At 42.4% G+C, this 21,521-nt stretch overlaps 1 protein-coding gene across 12 annotated transcripts in view; it reads right to left on the bottom strand.

Annotated features, from left to right (window-relative positions):
• The window catches only part of LOC128732726 (partitioning defective 3 homolog), a 179,060-nt gene that overhangs the window by 41,062 nt on the left and 116,477 nt on the right, over positions 1–21,521 (bottom strand). For 3 of the 12 annotated variants that reach the window (XR_008411835.1, XM_053826046.1, XM_053826047.1), the window contains exon 1: positions 20,499–21,159. The exons of 1 other annotated variant lie outside the window; for it this stretch is intronic. The gene's annotated coding sequence lies outside the window, so the exon portion shown is untranslated. Of the gene's footprint in view, positions 1–20,413; positions 20,473–20,498; positions 21,160–21,521 lie in introns of those variants that run through there. 8 more of the 12 variants (XM_053826054.1, XM_053826049.1, XM_053826056.1 and 5 more) reach the window with 6 other exon arrangements.

The following is a 21,521-nucleotide window of genomic DNA, read 5'->3' as shown; positions in this document are numbered from 1 at the left end:
AACACAGTTTGATATTGTTTTTATATTATTTTGCTCTTCGCTCCTGCTCGGGTTGTTATCACTTTACTAGTAAAGGTTAGCAAAGATACTCCCATCGGCTGTAAATAAATCATTATCTATATGGGAAGCGTTTGGTACGGAAGGTCCACGCTTTCTTCCTTCCATTTATTTCAAGAAGTTGGATGGAATTCCTTGGAATTCTCTCTGTAACACATGCTGCACGGTTGACCTGTCCGTCGACAAGAGAAATGATGGATTCAAGTAATCGTCATTTTTCAGGTTGGTTTCGTTAGTATGAGATTAAATTAGATTAGAGAGTGACAGATGAAAAAAACCAGGTGAGGAGTCGCGTGCTCACTGCAACTACACGTCAGAACAGCGAAAGGTGTAGGGAGACTAGAACTGCGAAAAAAAATCAGAGGGGTTGTGTACAAAACACGACGGCATAGGTGACGTAGGACGACTACGAAGTCTCTGTGTACTGATAGTAGCATGTATCCATGTATACATGTTTCATGGAGCATATACACATTCAATGTAGGGTGCGGGAGGGTATTTTCAGCAGGTTTCTAAATTCAGCCTATTTGCCTTTACTTTCGCCAATAAAAATAGTTTGCCAACACACAATTTTATTATGTTATTACTATTTTCTCAAAACTGTAAGTAATCTACTATTTTGTATTCAAAGAACGTCAAAACCACCTGTTCTTCCACTTGAACTAGGCCACAGGCCGAAAAAATAGATGCCATCGTTTAATGGGCTGAAAATACCCTCCCCTGCCCTATGTCACATTTATCAAAATAGTAAAACAATGCATACGTTCAATCCTCATTAGATTTCAAAGTTATTTCTATGTGCTTTTTCAAACAAATTAACAAAATCAAGCTTTCCTATTACCTTACAGAAATTAAAGATTGTTTTTATTACCAGTCGTTCCCCCAAGTTAAAAGGATTTCACTTATGCCATTTTATCAGCACCAAATCTTTTCACTACACTTCCAATGAAACGGATCCATACAGAATTACATTACAACCCAACACTACAGCTGTAACCCACTTTTCCAACACAGATATCAAATTCACCTAGATTTAATCGTCTCGCCATAAAGAATTTGCAATCTGTTTGGGCAACGAATTTTTGTCATTTTTTCTGGCACACTTCCCTAACACAGACATCAAATTGGACTAGGATTAATCGTGTTCGTAAAAAAATTGTTGGGATGAGAAGACTTTGTCACTTTTTCTGGCGTACTTCCCAAGCAAAGACATCAAAATGGTCTAGTTTTAATTGCAGTGTTAAGAAATCTTGTTGAGACGAGGAGACTTTGTCATTTGTTCTGGTTTACTTCTCAAGCACAGATATCAAATTGGTCTAGGTTCAATCGTCGCAAAGAAGCAATACAAAGAGTTAACATGAAAAGTACGGGAATATCATCCTGAGATCTTACATGCTTCTTGGTTTTGCGGATAACGTTGATATTAACGGAGACAACCGCAGAGTCGTGGTCTTTCAAATTGGAATCCGCCAATTTGGAACTCACTATTAACTGCTAAAACGAAGCACATGGCTAACAGGGAACGTGGGAGTTTAAACGATGGATGGAAAACGATATGAAGTAGTAGTGCTTCGCAGAAATTATTCGATATTTCTGCACCAACGAAGTACAGGACAGAAAAAAACTAGATATTAGAAAAAGTAACGGCCTTAAATGAATTCCTTGTGGCACAACGGAGTTTACAGTGAACGACTGCGAAATTTTGTCATAAATTTTCACACATTACGTTCTGCATGTTAAATATTAGTGATAAATGTCCAAATACAATAATACTAAAAATAAAAATCAACAAGATTTTGTGTCATAAAGGCGTACTGCGTATTGAATATTGGGTAGAAAATGATTTTTTTCCTAACATCTCTGGTCAATGTTTGTATAGCTATACCCGGGGTGGGACTTATATTTTTAACAGATAAATTAAATATAATTTATTTCATATTTGCATATTTTCATCTACAGGCTCTGAATCATTAACGTGGAGCTAGAATGAATCTGAATCAAGCGATCTGGCTGAATTGAAAAATGAAAGCAAAAACTAAACTTTACAAAATTGCAACTCTCATGACTTTCCCTCGACTCCCACCGCACTGGATTACGCCAATATTTCGTCACGGTGTTACGTCAAGTTAGCAAGTACAAGGGGCAAAGCGGCAAAAAAACTCTTAAAATGTAAGACCAGTTTTTGCAAAGTTTTTTCGAGCTCTCGCTCGAAGCCACTTTCATCCAACAATCTCATCTAAGAAACTTCATCTTGCCGACGATTGTTTCGAAGTTACACAAAATTTAATCATCCAAATTTGGACCCCTCCTTGTGCGAAACAAATAAGCCAAGCGCCCCCCGTAGGCCAGCTTCGTTTCTCACCTTGCTTCGACCGAAATTGCATGGCCGTCTCTAACGGCGCGTGATTTTCGGTTGGGTTATTCGGAGGCAGAGACCCTGCTGCAGATTGCGACCCCAATCCAATCAGTGTGACTCGTTGTTTTTTCCCTGCATCGTCAATCAACTTCAATTACTAAACAGAAGAAGAAGAAGAAAAAATGACCACCCATCACCGCGAAAAATGCATCCACGCCACAGCAGCCGCCGTTGAAAAATCACACTGCATGCCGCCCGAAATGAGAAAGTTGCGTTACGATTACGGGATCGTAGTTTTCCGACGATAGAAGTGAATTAGTTTCTTCTTTACTACGCTACGTTAGGCGCCACAGATGCATCATCGGCGTTATCCAAAAATTGGTATTATCCAACCAGGTGAAAAATACGCCATGTCCTATTACTCTTGCTGTTGAAATTTATCCGATTCGTTCACTCAACTAAATAGTAAATTGATGCGAATTTCTCATCATTTCTGTTTTATAGAACCGAAATAATTATTTATTATTATTTATGATTCTATAAAGATGACATATTTTTTCGTAATATATTATTTCTTCAGAAAAGTCAATATTTTATAAAGAGATTTATTTCCATAGTTGGAAATAAAATTACGGACGATATGCAAATAAGCTAAACTTAATGCCTGAAGCGACTCTCTAAAATTATCTCTCATCAACCTGCTGTAGGGCTGCAGCTGATGCGAACCACTCACCAAGAAGTGAATAAACAATTGGTATTCCAACGATTCACACACACACACACTTACAGCATTCGGCGTTCCCATTATCCCATAAATTAAGAGTAATAAATTTCATTCCTTTTGGCACACAAATCTTACTCTCGGTGTCAGGTTTCTTCAGAAGCCAGAGGAGTCCATCTCAGAGCCGAGCAAAAAATGACTAATTATGCCGATCGCTTGCATGGATTAGCATTTGTTTCGGTCTAGCGCTGTAAACGTAAACAACGATGAAGGAAAAAAAACTAAAAACTATTTCATTTGCTTTACATAGCCTGTTTCGGGTTCCCTTCCGGTCTAATTACGGGAAATCGTACTAATTAGGGGACGAACCAAAAAAAATACGTTGATCGTGGTGTGGAGTGGCGTCAGATTAAGGCAAAAAGTGAAGGAATTTGCCAGCCCACTTGTGACTCGGACTAGAAATGTGACGGAGCGCATACAGAAGAAACGGAGAGAAATCCGATAACGAAAATACTGTTACTTTTTCGGCCAGATTTTATCTGACCGTTTCTTCGTCCGACATCCCTTCCATGCATGCACAATCCGCAGTTGCATGGAATGAAATAGAAAGAACCGAGCAGCAGAGCATTGTGCCGTTTAATTATGACCAGTCACCAACTTTGTTATAAATAGTAATTGGAAACGATCATTTTCAAATTAGCCCGGTGAGAGTGTCGGAAGCTGCGTAATAAACAAAAGTTTGCTGGTGTGGAAGCTATGTAGTGAAAGGCCAGCTACCAAAATCTTTAATATCACCTGAATTATATATATTCTGATTTTTACAGTACATCATCAGACAGCCCGGGAGATTGAAAGTTGCTTATAAGCAGCGTTTTCCATTTTACGACATTAGCAAATCACGATACAAAGTATTGCAGTTGTGAAAGTAACTACAATAGAGCGGATACAGCGACGAACCTTTTACGTCATTTTTCGAGGCAATTTCAGTCAATGTGAAAGCAATAACCATTTGTCGTTAATGAGTGCAACGTCGTGAATAGACGTGTATGTATTTGTGATGCTATAGCGTACCATTTGAAATGTAAGGTTCTATATGTCAAAATTTGCTCAACATCAAGCATTTCAATTTTTTGGTGAAATGATGACTTGTATTGAGCAGTTCCACGTGAAATAAAGGTAGATTACAAAACTCGAAACAGTCCTATATTAAACTTTAGATATGTTTTTGATAGCCACAAATAATGGCACCATATTGTCTTTTGGTTTTTTAATTCTTTGTTTTTTTTTGTAAAAAGGTGATCTGCAGCTTTTTAAAACTTTATCATATATTAACGAATTTCATCAGCCTGTTAAGCGAAAGGAAGGTAGCGTTTTTATGAAACGTGGCCCCGGAGACCAGGATGGTAATTAATCTAAAATTTCAATTCAAGATGAGACAAAAAAGACGAAAGTTTCGGTTTGTTTTGTGCAAAACACAATGACACGTTTTGGACTGACACGTGTCCAAAGTGCAAAAGGCCTGCGAAACTCGCGCAAGAAAGCTGTACATGAAGTATCTTCTCACAAAACTATTCTGCATTATGATGGGGGAGGGCGTCCATGGGGCATAATTCTATTTGATATAATGCCATTTAGAATAATATATTTGTCATAATCATAAGGGATAATCATGTGGCATAATTCCTCAAACATCTTTGATATTTGATCAAATGGTTGGTTTCCTAGATGATTCAGAGTGAGACGGCGGTAGGCCACAAGAGTTTGATGGTGATCTGTCATTGGAAGTGCCGACCATTGCCCCCCTCCTTCCGCAGAAATGCCCACTTTTTAGGTTTATTCGTCTCACTACAGAGTGCGGCAGGAAAAAATACGAAAATGTTTAAACTATAATATTGGATGAATTTGTGTAACAAATGGCTTTTTTCAGTTGACAGTGCATTTGTTTACGTTTGCTTTCAAGTGTTGCATCATAACATCGGAATTGTTGTATTTCAAATTTGTAAAAATGTACACTAAAGAAGTGATTGCGAATTTATTGCTCGCCCAGAAGACACCAAACCAACCAAAGTTGTAGGATGTCATAAGGCCGCAGTTTATCGCATTAAAAAGCGCTACAGGATGGACTTAAGCAGCGGAAGCCGGGAAGCGACGGTATGCACGTGCACGTGATCAAATCGATTCGTGCAAAGAAACAAAACTTGCCAAGGAAGCTAAAATTTCCGAAAAAGCAATGCAAAGAAGCATCAAAGAAGACTTGCACGCATCTTCCAGAGTTACAGTGAAACGTCACTTGATTACGGAGCGCGGTAACGGAACTACGAGTGCCTCGGTCAAAGAGATTGCTTTCTTTGTTGAACCTGTTCTCCGACGCACCAAGAACCGCTAGCAACGGTACTTCACTGGATAATTTCAAGGATGTGCGACGAGAAAAACCTACCGGAGGAGTGGATGGAAGGTGCTGTCTGTTCCATCTACAAAAAGGGCGATCGGCAACATTACGCTGGCCTACAAGGTGCACTCTCAGATTTTGTAGCGACGTTTATCCCCAATAGCAAGAGAATTCGTAGCACAGTATCAGGCGGGTTGTATGGGGCTACTATGGATAAAATTTATTAAATCCTCCAGAAATGCTGGAAGTGCAACGTGTCACGCATCATGTTTTCATGGATTTCAGAGTAGCATACGATACAGTTCAACGCGGTATAGCAGATAATGCATGAGTCCGGTTTTCCGGATAAACTGACGTGGCTGATCAAAGCTACGCTGGAGCGAGTGATGTGCTACGTGCACGTTTAGAGGGCGGTCTCGTGCCTTTCGAATCGCGCAGAGGGTTGCAGCAAGGGGATGGACTGTCCTGTTGTGAAGGTGTGATCCGACGAGCGTGCATCGAAACGAGAGGAACTATCTTCAGCAGGCGAGCCAGGTATCAGTCTTTTGACTCTGGTGGCACGTTCTCCATATTTATTTTGGACATTTGTGCCTCGCCGCTTTTGCCTTCTCATCATCACCTCCCTGATCGGAAGGGAAAATGATGAGGAAGAATGGGAGGATTTGAATAGGGGAAGAAAACGTCACAAAAACATTTAAATAAAAGAAAACCTGCACCCCCGAAGGGATACTGGTCGTCTTCGAAAAGAACACAAAGCTTCTCACTAAACTAGGTAAACTTAGCACTCCCGAGGGGATACTTGTCCTAACAAAGCGTTTAATGCGGAATTGCAAAAGAGTTAAGCCCTTTTGCCAATGTTTTTGGCAATAATTTTCCGGAAACCGTAGTTTAACCGGAATTTTTGTCCGTCCAGGAGTTTTAAAGAGCCACAATCGATGCTACAGACGACAGTGCGATACCCTGTTGTACCATCTGCGGCCTTTCCACGTATGCTCCTTTATGATTGGATTTTGTCTGCTCACAATATCTGTCTCGCTTAGGCTCTCCAGGGATTCCAAGGAATGTGTAAGTTGATTCTATTCTGAGCGAGACTAAAAGGCTCAATAACAAAGCTATACTCGCCGGCATTTTTCTTTATCAAGCCTAATGTCTCCTTGAGCCACGCGGAGCTTTGCTCATTTGACGGAGCATAGCATACCACCTCAAATCTCAATCCATGCCCCTTATAAGTAGGCATAAATGAGTTTGGGGGCTGGTAAACGGCTGAATAATGCGTACCGTCGGCATAAAATAGAGCTGGGTACAGCTTTCATAGTGATGGGCGAGATGCGGAAACGGGTGATTGGGTGGTGGCCAATCAATCCTCGAATGTGCAGGTTGAGAATCAAGGGCCGATTCTCCAACATAAGCATCATCAACGTGCACAGCCCTCACCTCAGAAGTACCGATGACGACAAGGATGAATTCTACGCGCAGTTGAAGAGTGAATACGACCGCTGCCCAAAACATGATATCAAGATCGTCATCGGGGATTTCAATGGTCAGTTCGGCCAAGAGGATGTATACAAACCGGTGATTGGAAGGTTCAGTGCACACCCACGGACCAATGAAATGGGCCTAAGACTTATCGACTTTGCCGCCTCCAAGAATATGGCCGTACGTAGTACCTTTTTTCAGCACAGAATCCACCATAAGTACACCTGGAGGTCACCAAATCAGACAGAATCACAGATCGACCACGTTTTGATCGACAGTCGGCACTTCTCAGACATTATCGACGTCAGATCCTATCGAAGCGCTAACGTTGACTCGGACCACTACCTAGTGATGGTTAAGATGCGCCCAAGACTCTCCGTTGTGAACAACATTCGGTACCGACGCCAGCCTCGGTTAGATCTCGCGCGGCTGAAGCAGCCAGACGTCGCCGCAAACTACGCGCATTCACTCGAAGCTGCGCTGCCGGAAGAGGACGAGCTGCACGAAGCCCCTCTCGAGGACTGTAGGAACACTATCAAAACAGCCATCAGCAGTGTATCGGAGAGCTCCATCGGGCATGTGGCCCGGAATCAACGGAACGATTGGTTTGACGATGAATGTAGGAGGGTGATGGATGAGGTGAACGCTGCGCGGGCGGCCAAGATGCGCAGTGCCACACGCCAGAACGTGGAAAGACACAAACAGAAGAAGATGCAGCGAAACCAAATCTTTCGGGAGAAAAAGCGCAACCTGGAAGAGCAGAAATATGCAGAGTTGGAGCGGCTGCATCGTTCTCAGGAATCGCGGAAGTTCTACCAGAAACTGAACGGATCCCGCAAAGGCTTTGTGCCGCGAGCCGAAATGTGTCGGGATAAGACTGGCAGTTTCTGACGGACGATCGTGAGGTGACCGATAGGTGGAAGCAGCACTTCGACGAACACCTGAATGGCGACCAGGCGGAAAACCATGGCGGCGGGGAAAGCGATTTCGACGGTGCAGCAAACGGGGAAGAGGTGCCAGCCCCAACGATAGGCGAAGTTAAGGAGGCCATCATGTAGCTAAAGAACAACAAGTCAGCTGGAAAAGATGGCATCGGAGCGGAGCTTATTAAAATGGGACCAGAAAAGCTGGCCGTTTGTCTGCACCGACTAATTGTTAGAATTTGGGATACGAAACAGCTACCGGAGGAGTGGAAAGATGGGGTTATCTACCCGAACTACAAAAAGGGCGACAAGTTGGACTGTGAGAACTATCGAGCGATCACCGTTTTCAATGCCGCTTATTTGTGGGAACTTATCAAGCCGGCTTCATCGAAGGTCGGTCTACAACGGATCAAATATTTACTCTGCGGCAAATCCTCCAAAAGGGCCGTGAATACAGAGTTCCCACGCATCATTTATTCGTTGACTTCAAAGCCGCATATGATACCATCGACCGGAAAGAGCTATGGAAAATCATGGACGAGAACAGCTTCCCCAGGAAGCTCATCAAACTGATTAAATCTACGATGGATGGTACGCAGTGCTGTGTTCGGATTTCGGGTGCATTGTCAAGTTCATTCGAATCACACAGAGGGCTTCGTCAAGGTGATGGTCTTTCATGCCTGCTGTTCAACATAGCGCTACAAGGTGTTATGAACCGAGCGGATATCAACACGCGGGGCACGATCTTCAACAAATCTAGTCAATTCGTCTGCTTTGCCGATGACATGGATATTATCGGCAGAACATCTGTGACGGTGGCTGAACAGTACACCAGACTAAAGCGCGAAGCAGAAAAGATTGGGTTAAAGGTAAATACGTCTAAAACAAAGTACATGCTGGCCAGCGGAACAGAGGCCGAACGACACCGCTTGGGCAGTAGTATATTGATCGACGGCGATGAGTTTGAGGTAGTCGATGAATTTGTCTACCTTGCCTCACCGGTAACGGCGGACAATGATACCAGCCGTGAGATTCGGAGGCGTATTATCAGCGGAAGTCTTGCTTACTATGGGCTCCACAAGCAATTGCGGTCGAGCAGACTAAGTCCCCGTACAAAGTGCACCCTGTACAAGACGCTTATTAGACCGGTTGTTCTCTACGGGCATGAAACATGGACAATGCTCGAGGAGGACCTGCGAGTGCTCGGAGTCTTCGAACTACGAGTGCTAAGAACGATCTTCGGCGGCGTACAGGAGAACGGAGTATGGAGGCGGAGGATGAACCATGAACTCGCACAGCTCTATGGCGAACCCAGTATCCAGAAGGTAGCTAAAGCTGGACGGATGCGATGGGCAGGGCATGTTGCAAGAATGCCGGACAACTACCCTGCAAAGATGGTGTTCGCCTCAAATCCGGTAGGAACAAGACGACCAGGTGCGCAGCGAGCAAGATGGTTAGACCAGGTGGAGCGAGATCTGGCGGAGAGTACTCGGTGTTCGAGGAATTGGAGAGCGGTAGCCCTCAACCGAGTTACATGGAGAAATTTTGTTCAATAGGCTTTGTCTTAGGACGGCAAGCCACCTAAGAAGAAGAAGAAGAAGAGAAATGAGTTTGGGGGAATGGCATACAGAGCCTTCTGCAAAGCGCATCTTTCAAAGATGCCAGACTACGCCAGACTACAAACGGAGGCTAGGAGGATTGGGATGCAAAACAATGCGTCGAAAACCAAGTATATGGTAGGAAGAGGCTCAAAGGAAACAAATGCGCGCCTCCCACGGACGGTAACCGTTGACGGCGACGAACTAGAAGTGGTAGAAGAGTTCGTGTATTTGGGATCGCTGGTGACCGCGGACAACAACACTAGTAAGGAGATCCAGCGGCGCATCCAAGCGGGAAATCGGGCCTACTTTGCCCTTCGTAAAACGCTACGATCAGGAAGCATACGCCGCCGCACGAAGCTAACAATGTACAAAACCATTATTAGACCGGTAGTTCTTTATGGACTTGAAGCCGTGATGCTGCTTACGGAGGACATACGCGCCCTTGCCGTGTTTGAGCGGAAAGTGCTGCGGACGATATTTGGCGGAGTACAAACTGAAAGCGGAGAGTGGCGGAGGCGTATGAATCACGAGCTACAGGCACTGCTTGGGGAGACTCCCATCGTACATCTAGCGAAAGTTAGCAGGCTACGGTGGGCCGGACACGTCGTAAGGATGCCGGACGACAGTGCGACGAAAACGGTCCTCTTCAACAACCCCACCGGCACCAGGAACAGGGGGGCCCAACGTGCACGATCGCTCGACCAGGTCGAAAGCGATTTGCGACTTCTGAGACGACTAGGAAATTGGCGACGAGTGGCCCAAGACCCAGTTGAATGGAGACGAGTGCTTGAAACAGCACGAGCCACCCCGGCTCTATGCTGCTGAAGAAGAAGAAGAAGGTAGGAAGAGACTCCAGATAAAACAACGTTTGTCTTCCATGGACAGTGACTATTGACGACGATGAACTGGAAATGGTTGATGAATTCGTATATTTGAGATCTCTGGTCACTGCTGATAAGGAAATTCAACGACGTATTCAAGCTGGAAGTTCTCTCCCCAAGATCAAGGAGCATTCACCTGACGGTATACAAAACGCTAATCAGACCGGTAGTCCTCTACGGACCTGAGACATACGTGCACGTATTTGAACGAAAGGCGTTGCGGGCTATTTTTGGGGGAGTACAAACGGAAAGCGGAGAGTGGCGTAGGTGTATGAATCACCACCACTTGGAGAGATTCCCATCGTACACCTGGCGAAAGTTGGGAGACTACGGTGGGCCGGGCACATCGTAAGGATGCCGGACGACTGCGCAGTGAAATCCGTTCTCTTCAAGAACCCCACCAGCATCAGGAATAAAGGGGCCCAACGCGACCAGGTTGAAGCAGACTTACGTGTATCGAGACGCGCAATGAATTGACGCGGAGTAGTCCAGGACCGAGTACAGTGGAGAGGAACAAGAAGTTATATGACGAAAAGCTGTTCTGCATCGATGCTGTATCCGACAGCCACACAGAACGGGTTATTTCACCAATGACTTTTTAGAATGTTTCGGAGAAAACAAAGTTTAAGTTTTCATGGATGCTGGTGTTTAATTCAATACCAAGGTGTATTTTAAAGGACTAAATACTTCCCTGTGCGACGGCCAATTTCTCTGAGGATCAATACGTTGTCTTACCACAGGATGGTGCGCTATGTCACACGTCAACTAGGAGCCAACGCTGGCTGATTGAAAACATGAAGTTTTGACCAAAAGGTTTGTGCTCTTTTAGTGTTAACAGAAAAGTTAAAGTTTTACTGTAAGATCATCCTAATCGATTTGGGTTATAACGACCATAATAAAATGTCCGATAAAATAAATGATCAATTTTCAGAAGTTTCCGTAGTTGTGCAGTATATGCGCATTAAATTTTATCATGAATATTGGTATAATAAGTGGATCAAATCAACGTCACAAACGAATCCGATATCTCAGATGCTATTCTAACGCTAGCACGTATTAGCCTGATCAGTTTTGTTGGAAAACCATTTTTTTCATGTGTGGGCTCATCACTGCGACCAGTATCGTTGATCTATTGTGATAACGTCCGGGTGTTTTTTGTATAATCATCACTGCATGTCTTTTTGTTATAATCGCTATTGAGTGAGCGATGTGCTCATTGCATTTTATGCATGCTTGAGTGCATTTACCCTTCCTTCACAGCATGCTCTACTTTACCCGCTCGTTTCTCGCTGCCAGTTTTATTCCATATTATATCCCTGGCGAGGACTCATTGCGTTCCTCTAACCAGTACACTTAACTATAAGAGGGACTTTTCCATTGTCAAGAGGCTTCATCGGGGTAATATAGAATTCAGTATGAAAGAAGGGCAAATGAGGGGCCTGAGAATGATCCCATGCTAAAGTCACTTGACGTCGAATGACCCGATTCTATTAAGAGTCAACTCCACGACCACTCGTTTGTTAAAGCAAACTCGGTAACCTTGCGACTACAGAGTTCAAGCATAATCCACCACAGCTCATCTCGTTCAATTGGATCATACGCCGGCTTAAAAGCTACAAACAAATGGGGCGTCTACTTGTTGAACATTTGATCCGTCTGGGTGCGTTCCTCTCGATAACCACAGAGGTTTTTGCAACGGCCTGAGTCTATGAAACAGAATACGGCAGAGAATTTTAAATTCAGAGTTGAGGAGATGGAACCCCAGTAATTGTTGCATTCGAGTTGATGACACTTTTTGTAAATAGAGCGGGAGGAGATCTATCCCCGGACTGTCGAACTAGATGCAGGAGACAATTTTCTAAGTCGAAATAGAGATCGAGCAATATGAGACATACCAACCAATATGCACGAACCATACTCGCAGTCTCTGTTCAATCAATTTAGAAGATTCTCAAATATGACTAAAGAACCAAATATTCTGCATCTAATTTACACCATATAGGTATTAGACCATCTCGGTTAGCACTCGGTCAACAAAATGTCTAACTAATTCCAGACGTATAATCACTTTCGATTGTGGCGCAGCAATGTGCGAGGTGCTAAAACCGGCTAATCTCAACCACCCCGTATCAAGTTAATCCAGTTTCGAATTTCTTCATCGAACATTTTGCGCGCACGCTCAGTCCCCATTTCCGAAGCGATCGAACAGGTTGCCCCCGGTTCGGCTGGCCGAGCAAAAGTTGTTGGCTTCCGCGTCATTGGACTCCGGTTGCATCCGCTAGGGATCGCACTGCTGAAGTTGGGAAAAACATGACACGAAGCGCACATCGAGCACGGGGAGCACGCCCCCTTCGGTGGAAATCAGCATCGTAACATGTCGGAAAATTGCTTCCCGCAGCCGGTAGTGTAGGTTACCTGATGGCGCAGAGTAGTGTGCAGGGTAACGTTGTTTTCCATTCCGGCTCGCTGGTCCAGAAAAGTGTCCCCCGCGTTCCGTTCGGCACCTGTCCGTTTCCAGCGAAGCGTATAGTAGTAGCGCCCAGCTTGGATGATCGTTTTGTTTTTTCCTTACTTCGAAGCGGTATTGCTTTCGCAACGTAAAAACGCTATTTCTAACTTTATATGATGGACTCGCTTCTACTCGAAGCAAAATTAATCATAAGGGAATCTTTTTTCTGATGAATAGGTGGATTAGCACACGCTCTCGTGCATATGATCGATGTTTGCTTACCTACTTTTATATTTAACTTCAGTAGATGGGAACGCGCACTTAGGGCGAACTAATTTTTCCCATTTTTTGCAAGAAATGAAACCTATTGAGAGCGACGCTCGAAGCACAACGGGGTTGGCGGCTATTGCCATCCGGTTCTGTCCCGTGCAGTGACGATTCGATGGCCTATTGATCAAGATCTTCGAGGTTCACGTGATTGACATTTGAATGAATCTAATTTGCGATTCTCGCCAAACGGACCGTGGACGCAGAACCGTTTTTCGCTCCACCAGGTTTTTTTTGCTTTCCCTAGAGCGGCACGGCACAGTGTGCAAATAATTGGTCAGAAAGGTTTGCGGATCAGAGTGTACAATGTCACCCAAAGTTCGGTGATGCGTGTAGTTGCTTTGATCAATGTTCAGTAACTAATTTAAATATTATTTCATTAGTTCTTGAAATGCAAATTGATGGAAATGTTTCCGGCATAAAATTTCCTTCAAATTGTCGCTTCACAACACGATCATGTTTTAAACGTCTATATATAAGAGCCTTGTCTGCAACCAACACTAGGCCTCCGATAAGGCGCCATATTTTCGTGGTAAGAATCACTAACATTGGAAAGACTCGAACCAATTATACCAGATTGCATTCAAAACACGGTCGCATCTCATTCAGTTACATAGCGTAAGGGTCAGTCCCGGAGTAGTGGTTAGCATTCACGCTTTTTTTGTTATTTCTTCGTGCCTTCTTCGATGATCTAAAAAGATGAAAAAATGACAGTGTTGTAGCATCCCAGTACTGACTCCACATAGACATTAATTTGGGACATATTCTGCTAGGCGACGTACATGAGATTTCATTGAAATTTCATTGCACCGTCCTTCGCATTCATCTTAAGCCTCTCACGTTATTCGATTCGACTCAAGCGGCATTAACTGAACGAAACGCTAGTTTATGCCAATTTCAATTCGCCATTTCGTGTCACTTTTAGTTTCTTACAAAAAGAAAGGAATACAGTTTACATAGATATTAAAAAGAAGAAGTCCTAAATGAGAACCTTGAGGAACATCAAAACTCACTTGCGTTGGTTTTAAATACAGTTCTTTTTTATTTGTTAGAGATCAGTGAATTTTTCAAAAATATCGAACCGATTTGGAACGAAGTACTGTAGAATATAGAGAAATTTTGTTCTCGGGCATGGTTAATAGACCTGAACAAAAATAATAGTTAAAAAATGGGGTTTTTATACTTTACAATAATTATACGATAATTTCCATGAAATTCTCTCATTTCCTTGGACATCGGTTATTTGACATCGCTTACATTAGTAACTTTTGCACCAACCTTAGTGGCATACGAAAATAATTAACTAGAGAAACAAGCCAGAAATATTAACTAAGGAAATATGTTCACGACGGTGGAACACTCTACAGAAAAATCGGTTCCGATAATTTTCTTTGAGAAGCTGAGAAAATTGGCTGCAATATGCAATCATAAAAAATGGTTTTTCTACGAGGCTTGTTTCAAGGAAACGAGCTTTTTCGTGTTATCCGAAAGTTTCCATACGGATTCCAAAAAAAAGTTACATAACAGAATTTTGACGTAGGATTAAGTCTTTTGGCAAAATATTTAGGTGCAATTTTAAAAACTAAAATTAATATGTGTAACGAAAAATGGTTAACTTTTGAAGGTTTATGCCTGAAGATTGCATTGAGAAAATGCGGATGAAACGCACTAATCGATAGGAAATATTTCCAGCAATTTTCCTAGAAGACTACTCAATTAATTCTCAATAGTTAACTATTAAAAGAAAATACAAAATGAGAAAGGATCTATTTTTTTGTCAATTACATACAAAAAGAAGCATTATTTTCAAAGACAAGCATCAAAATATTATATAGCAACCAATCACGATAAACGATAGTAGTAGGGTAACCAACCTATTTTGGACCCCATCAGCAGCTGTACATAATTTGGACACTTACAGCAAAATCAAATTGAAGTGTCCAAATTATGTACAGCTGTTGATGGGGTCCCTATGCATTCGATTAGCGGTAGACCGAAGGACGAATATACATTTCGAGAAAGAGTTATTGGTTGAATTTAATTGATTGAATTAATAATTGAATTTTGGTTTCTTGTTTGGCAGGAAAAATGAGAAAATGTCAGTATCTATAAATTAAAATAGGAAGTACATTACGAAACACAGCATGATAAAGTTCTGCCCGCTGCGGAATGTAGAAATTATTTCGAGTTAAACCACATTTATACAAGGCCCAATCCTACGTTTTTTTTTCTCTTATCTTGAGTATGGACCCATCACCATGACAGGTACCTAGATCTACTGTAATATCGCTCGGGTGTTTGCTGTATTCTGCACTGCATTTATTTTCTGCTATAATCGCTATTGCAGTGAGCATTATACTTTTTTATTAATAAGTTTATGAATGCTTCTAAGGATTCTCCAGTTTATTATTCCTTATAAGCAAACTCTAATATACCAACTCGCTCCTCAAGCAAGTTCTATCTTCAGTTATAGCTGTCCCTCGCGAGGAATGGATTCTTCCTCTGACCAGTACACATCTAATGATATAAGAGCCATTTTCGGTTTATCATAGTGGCAACTAGCAAATGAACTGTGATTCGCCACATTGTGCTGTATCACAAGAGCTCAGTAACGTATGCATTAAAAAATAGACTGATTTAATCGATTTTTTTTTTGCGATAATCCTTGCTTCTTGGTGGACAATTTACCAATGCATCGTAGTAACCCTGAACCCCAGAACCCCAGAAAAAAATTGACGTTATCAATTGATTTGCAGCAGCCATGGTGAAAACAGTCAAGCAACAACGCTCGATAATTTGTTCGTACTGTCACTGGTCCACTGTTCTTCTCTCACCAAATTGGAAATCATGAAGCACTTCATGAGACACTCGGCGGCAGAAAGGCGAGAGTCTCGAATGCAAGCCTGGTTTCGGCCCTTTGACGGTACTGCACGACCGTAAGGTGCAACAAACGCTGAAAAAGAAAGCCAAGAGTAAGGTGGCCTCATCGTTCCGTGCCTCCGCCTTGGGCTGAGAGGCAGGAACAATCGGCCAAACGGTCAAGTAGTATTTGGCCAAAATGGTCCTTCGAGGCTGGCCGTTTCTGAGCAGTAGGCAATCATCCGGAAAGAGCAGATGCAGATGAAGATGCTGGTGAAAAACATCTCTTCCAGGAAGCGCGACGCCGCGGTCACAACGAAAGACGAAATTTGCTTGTTGCTGGAAGGCAACGTCTGGCAGGGAACCAGATACTTTACGTTCCCCACCAAGGAGGTAAGTGATAACGTCAAATATCTCTTCCAGAACAGTACGAAATGCCTACCGCATCCTATTAATGCATCCTCATCAAGAAGTGTCGAACGAAGAACGATGTGTTTTTTTTACCGGATGTGGCCTCGGCGCATTATGGCAAGAGATCACTAGAGGAGACGAACCGGCGAAAGATAAACGTTGCACCAAAGACGGCCAGTTAGCTTCGAGGTACGACTAGTCTAACAAACCAGTCGCCTTATGTTCGAATCTCGGCTGAGCGGTACTGTTAGTCACTAGGATCGTTGCTTTTGCTCCGTAATTTTCTTGTACTCTAACAGCCGGCTGCGAAGTCTGTCGATAAAGAAGGGTATAAAGTGAGCGGCTCGCTCGCGATTTCCTCCTTTCACCAAAGCTCTTAAGGCCGTTTAAACGAGTGGCTTTAGCGCTACCTCACGAAACTCAATCTCAGGGCAGGTTGTGGAAGATGGGTCGCGAATCGCGCAAAGGAACGGTGAATTTTCACACCGGAGACGATTATCTCATCCGCAACATTTAGCAAAGACAACAACCGTCTTACCGGTTCATAGAATACAGAACTTATAAGAAAGAGTTATCATTACAGGCAAAGATCTCTCGATTCCTCTCTCCTTCTCGCTTCAGGGCAATAGAGGGGATGATTCCCGATAGCCAATCGGAGTAAAAAAAGCAAACGAAATTCTAATTATCGGGCGCGAATGTGGAGAATTGTTCTCAGATATGACTAATAACGAGGAAGTAGCGAGAGTTACATTCAAAATTTCGGTATACCTTTAACAACGAGTGGGTTTATTTCAAATCGGTCTTCTTTATCGACGTCTCGAAAGTTCTATTAATAGGTCTAACTCTTGTTATCTCTTTTTCCGCCTTTCCTACAGTATGGTCACTTTCGGCCCGTTCTGAACAGACGCAGAACGGCACAAAGGTTTGCTCGCCTACTAGCTTTCGAGCGCCAAGGTTCAGAAGGTGTGTGTGGGTATGGGTGAGTTTTGAATTTTACGAGCACGTTTACTTACGGTACCGATCAGCCAGCTGATCCAACGTGATTCTTGCCATTTTCAACAGTGAGCGTGAGTGGTAGCTGATGCGGAAAAATTGTAGAATGATCATCATGCTACAAGGGTCAAGTCTCAGAAAGTCGTTTAAGCTTCAAGGCTTTGCTTTTTTATATCTACGATTTTTTAACTTCCCAAGCACAGGCGACATGCACGACCTGACTACTGTGTAATTTAATCTTCGTACTTGTTATAATAAAAAAGAATGAAAAAAGAATAACTCATCAAATAGAGCATATTCAATTATTATGTGAAATGGCTTATACATTTTCGACCTCCTGGTTGGCTGGTGCAACACGCTAATCGTCGTATGTTCGAATCTCGGCTGAAAGAGGTTCTTAGAGACAATAGGATCATAGCACTAGCCCCGCAATTACCCTGTACCCCAACAGCAAGCTGTGAAGTCTGTCGAACAAAAATCAGAAGACCTACGTTCCGAAAGTGGAACGCTGGCAACTAAGGTGTTGTTTTATTTTTGTCGAAGATGAACGGCTGCAATGTTCATAGCGGCGTAGGAAGGTTCAGCAAGCTGTATGTGTAGCAAAGATCCTAAATGGCGAGATCGATTCACCGACAATTCTATCTGCTTTGAGCTTCCGGGCGTCGCAACGCTCCCTCCGATCAACCAGACTACTGCAGCCGAGTTTTCATCGAACAACTTTTGGATGCAACGAACCAATAACTGCCTGCATTCGAACTTTCTCTACAGTTAAAACCCTCTTTGAGTTCGGCGAACCTTCACATAAGTTTGAACAGAAAATATGTAATAGTAGTTTTTTATAAGCATGACTATGACTATATTATTCAATAAGACAACTGTGTCAGTTCAATTTCACAATAAAATAAAATAAAATAAACAAAATTGTTGTTAACGTCTGAGAGTACGAATGAAGCCTACATGGCTATGACGACTCCCACGTACGACTTCTTTGAGATTCAAGAAAGTTTCTGTCACCTCTTAAATACATTGACGGTATTTATAATTTTAATTTTTCACTTTTTACGCTATCATGCCAGTTTGATATAGTAACTAAAATAACTGAATAGTATGAGACTAGTATGTTGTCGTAAATTTTCGCAAACCACTGAAATTTTGGTCCTACCACTGAAAGACACACAAAATGTAATGTTCCTGCACGTACGGCTATAAACAAGACTTTGTATCATCGCACAGTTTCACCACAAGCTTTACCTTCGAGACATCAAATTGAAGTACACTCAAGTCTTTTTTTACACGGTTTGTTGTTTTCGATTACTCGAAAACGGTGCAGCTAAGGAACTATTTACAACCTACGTGAGGAATGTCGAGCTACTCCCAAATGTATTGAGAAATAAATGAATGGTCTCTAAGTTACCCCGTTCTTAATACTCAAAAAACTAAACCGTGTAAAAAAAGTACTTGAGTGTAGGCAAATACTAGAATTTGACACTTAATTTACCAAAAGGGTCATCACTTGAAAACTTATTGATTTAATTGATAGTTGACTATTGACATTTACCATTTTTAATGGTATATTTTCGTAAATATCCCCTACAGTTAGCAAAATATGATACTTATAAACCCGTAGCTTCCTAAAAATAGAAACGCGACAAAAGTGCCTTACTTTCTCGTTCTTAGAAAAAATCTCCGTATATGTTAGTATCGGATTCAAAAACCGTTAATCATAAACTTTATAAAAGAAAGCCATTTTAAAAATATTATCTGTCCTGACTCAAGCTACGGACTTGAATTTGCACCCCCCTGAGGTTGGGTGAACCCGTAGTTATCCCGGAAAAAATAACCACAACACGAAGATGAAAATTGTTGTAACAGTAGGATACAAACAAAACACAGCAAAAACAACAAAATGTATATTGCCAGAAAAGATAACCAAACCATCAAACTTATTGTTATACGCCGTAACTTTCATGGTTTCGAGAGATTCTGCCATAAAAATGACGGGTTGTTAAGTATTTTAACAATAAAAATATCTATTTTTTCGCGAACAAACATTTTCGTAAAAGTTATCGTCCTTTTATGGTAATTTTTTGAGGCGAAAAACAAAATATGAGACATTTTTACAATAAATTTACCATAAGTTTCAATGTCCGCAATAAAAATTGTTGTAGATGCATTGTGTCTACTACAAAATTTAATGTATTTTTTTTTCGGGAGAGACCTCTCAAGCAAGTTAGCATTGCAATGTCAACTGGCCTGATGGCGGGTGAATTATGCGTGTATTTTAGTATGACGATAGCTGGTTACCACCTCGGAAACTTTGCGTTCTGCATGATACTACGTGTTTAACACTCAAGCAATTTTGCACGATCACCAACAAAGCAAAATAGATAGTGCCATTTTTGCAACAAAAGAAAACTAAGCATGTTTTGAAAAATCAGATCCGATTTCGATACTGATAGTTCTAATCCGACATGTAATGAAAGAGGCATAAACACTAAATAATTGTTCTAAAATTAATCAATTTAATTCAAAACTCTTGATTAGGATGGTTTAGAAATTTTGCGACGGTTAGGAAGAGGTAGAGAATTTTCCTTATCATAGTAAGCAACTCAACACTGTAACGAAACATTCATTTAATTAATGCTAAGTGTGTCTCATGCCTTTAAAAGCTTCCTGTTGATAATTTATACTTGCTGTATATCGAGAAACCAATGGTTCGTCAATCCATTGAACAGAAACGTAACAAGGGTACCACCTGTTAGGTTGGTCTATTAGTCTAGAATATTCCCCATTATCCGATCATTCATTCTAGTTTTCATCACATTTCCATTCATCAACGTTTCAAACCAATGCAGCCATTTTTTGACCACTCGCTTCTCATCTTCTTCCACTATAACTAGCAAAAAAAAAGTACAACGTGAGATGTCCAGCACAAACAGTTCGCTCCCCCCATCAACTGCCACTACCTACCACCTCCTCCTCGAACTCTCTCAATCTATAGAATATCCACATCAATAAAGTGTATTGTAGCTCGAGAACTGGCACAAATACCAACCGATGGAAGGCAAAAACAGCCGACTTGCCAAGTTCGTAGCGGTAGATATTGCAGAACTCGACTGAAGGCGAGACTAAGGTATGACAGGCTTTTCTGTTCGTTCAACGGTCCGAGCTGGCTGCAGCAGAAAAACTTCAATAATTACATATCACAACTATGCACTAAGTTGACTGTACACTGAGCGGAGTGGAAGAGGGGAAATACATGTACACTTCACTCCACCTTGTCTGTCTACCGCAGTAACACCACGGAGACCCTTCAATCCATCATTTGAATAATTCCACTAGAGCACGACGAGCATTTTTTTTCGCTACTAACGGTGGGCAGCACCGCGCTCTCTGGGTCACATATTTCTGCATACGTTGTCAATTTACTAGGCCTTCCAGTTATACGATCTAGAATCGTTTCAACAATCAGCGATTAATTTTCAATCATTAGCCACTTGATTTCATACGATGCCACTCATCGAACAATCACTCACCGCACTAGCGCAACACACACTCGGACGGCTTAATCGCAAAGCGAACGGCCATTCAATAAGGCACAAACTTTCCACCGATCCCGATTAGTTTTCGACAGCGACGCGATGCAACGAATTCGCGAAAAACTTCAATCGAACAAAAGTGAATCGAACCTCCCCGTCACGCCGTCCAAACGCCACGACGATTTGTAAACAACTGACTCAGCCGTCGGTTGGTGCCTATTTCTCTGCACTGCAACACACAAATACAACCACTGGCGATCGCTGCCAAGCCAACCAACCAGCCAGCCAGCGGAAGCGAAGGCCGTCGAATTTGCCAGCGACTACGACGGGTGCACAGTTTGCCAAGGGAGGGGGTGGTGACAGTGGTCACCACCACTAACGTGCAATAAAGGTGGAAAAAATTGTGCATTGCGATGCCACTTGAGTTGGGCCCTCGGTCGTAAGTTTGCCTTTTTGTGCTGCAATTCAATGGGAGATTCCTTCTGCAACCGTCAGCAGTGGAAGAGGGCGATAATCGAAGAATTCCCACAGGCTCGAAA

Source organism: Sabethes cyaneus, chromosome 1 (genome assembly GCF_943734655.1).
Source record: "Sabethes cyaneus chromosome 1, idSabCyanKW18_F2, whole genome shotgun sequence".
Taxonomy (NCBI): Eukaryota; Metazoa; Arthropoda; class Insecta; order Diptera; family Culicidae; genus Sabethes; species Sabethes cyaneus.
The sequence above is the reverse complement of the archived record's forward strand: the minus strand, read 5'-3'. Positions and strand labels throughout refer to the sequence as shown.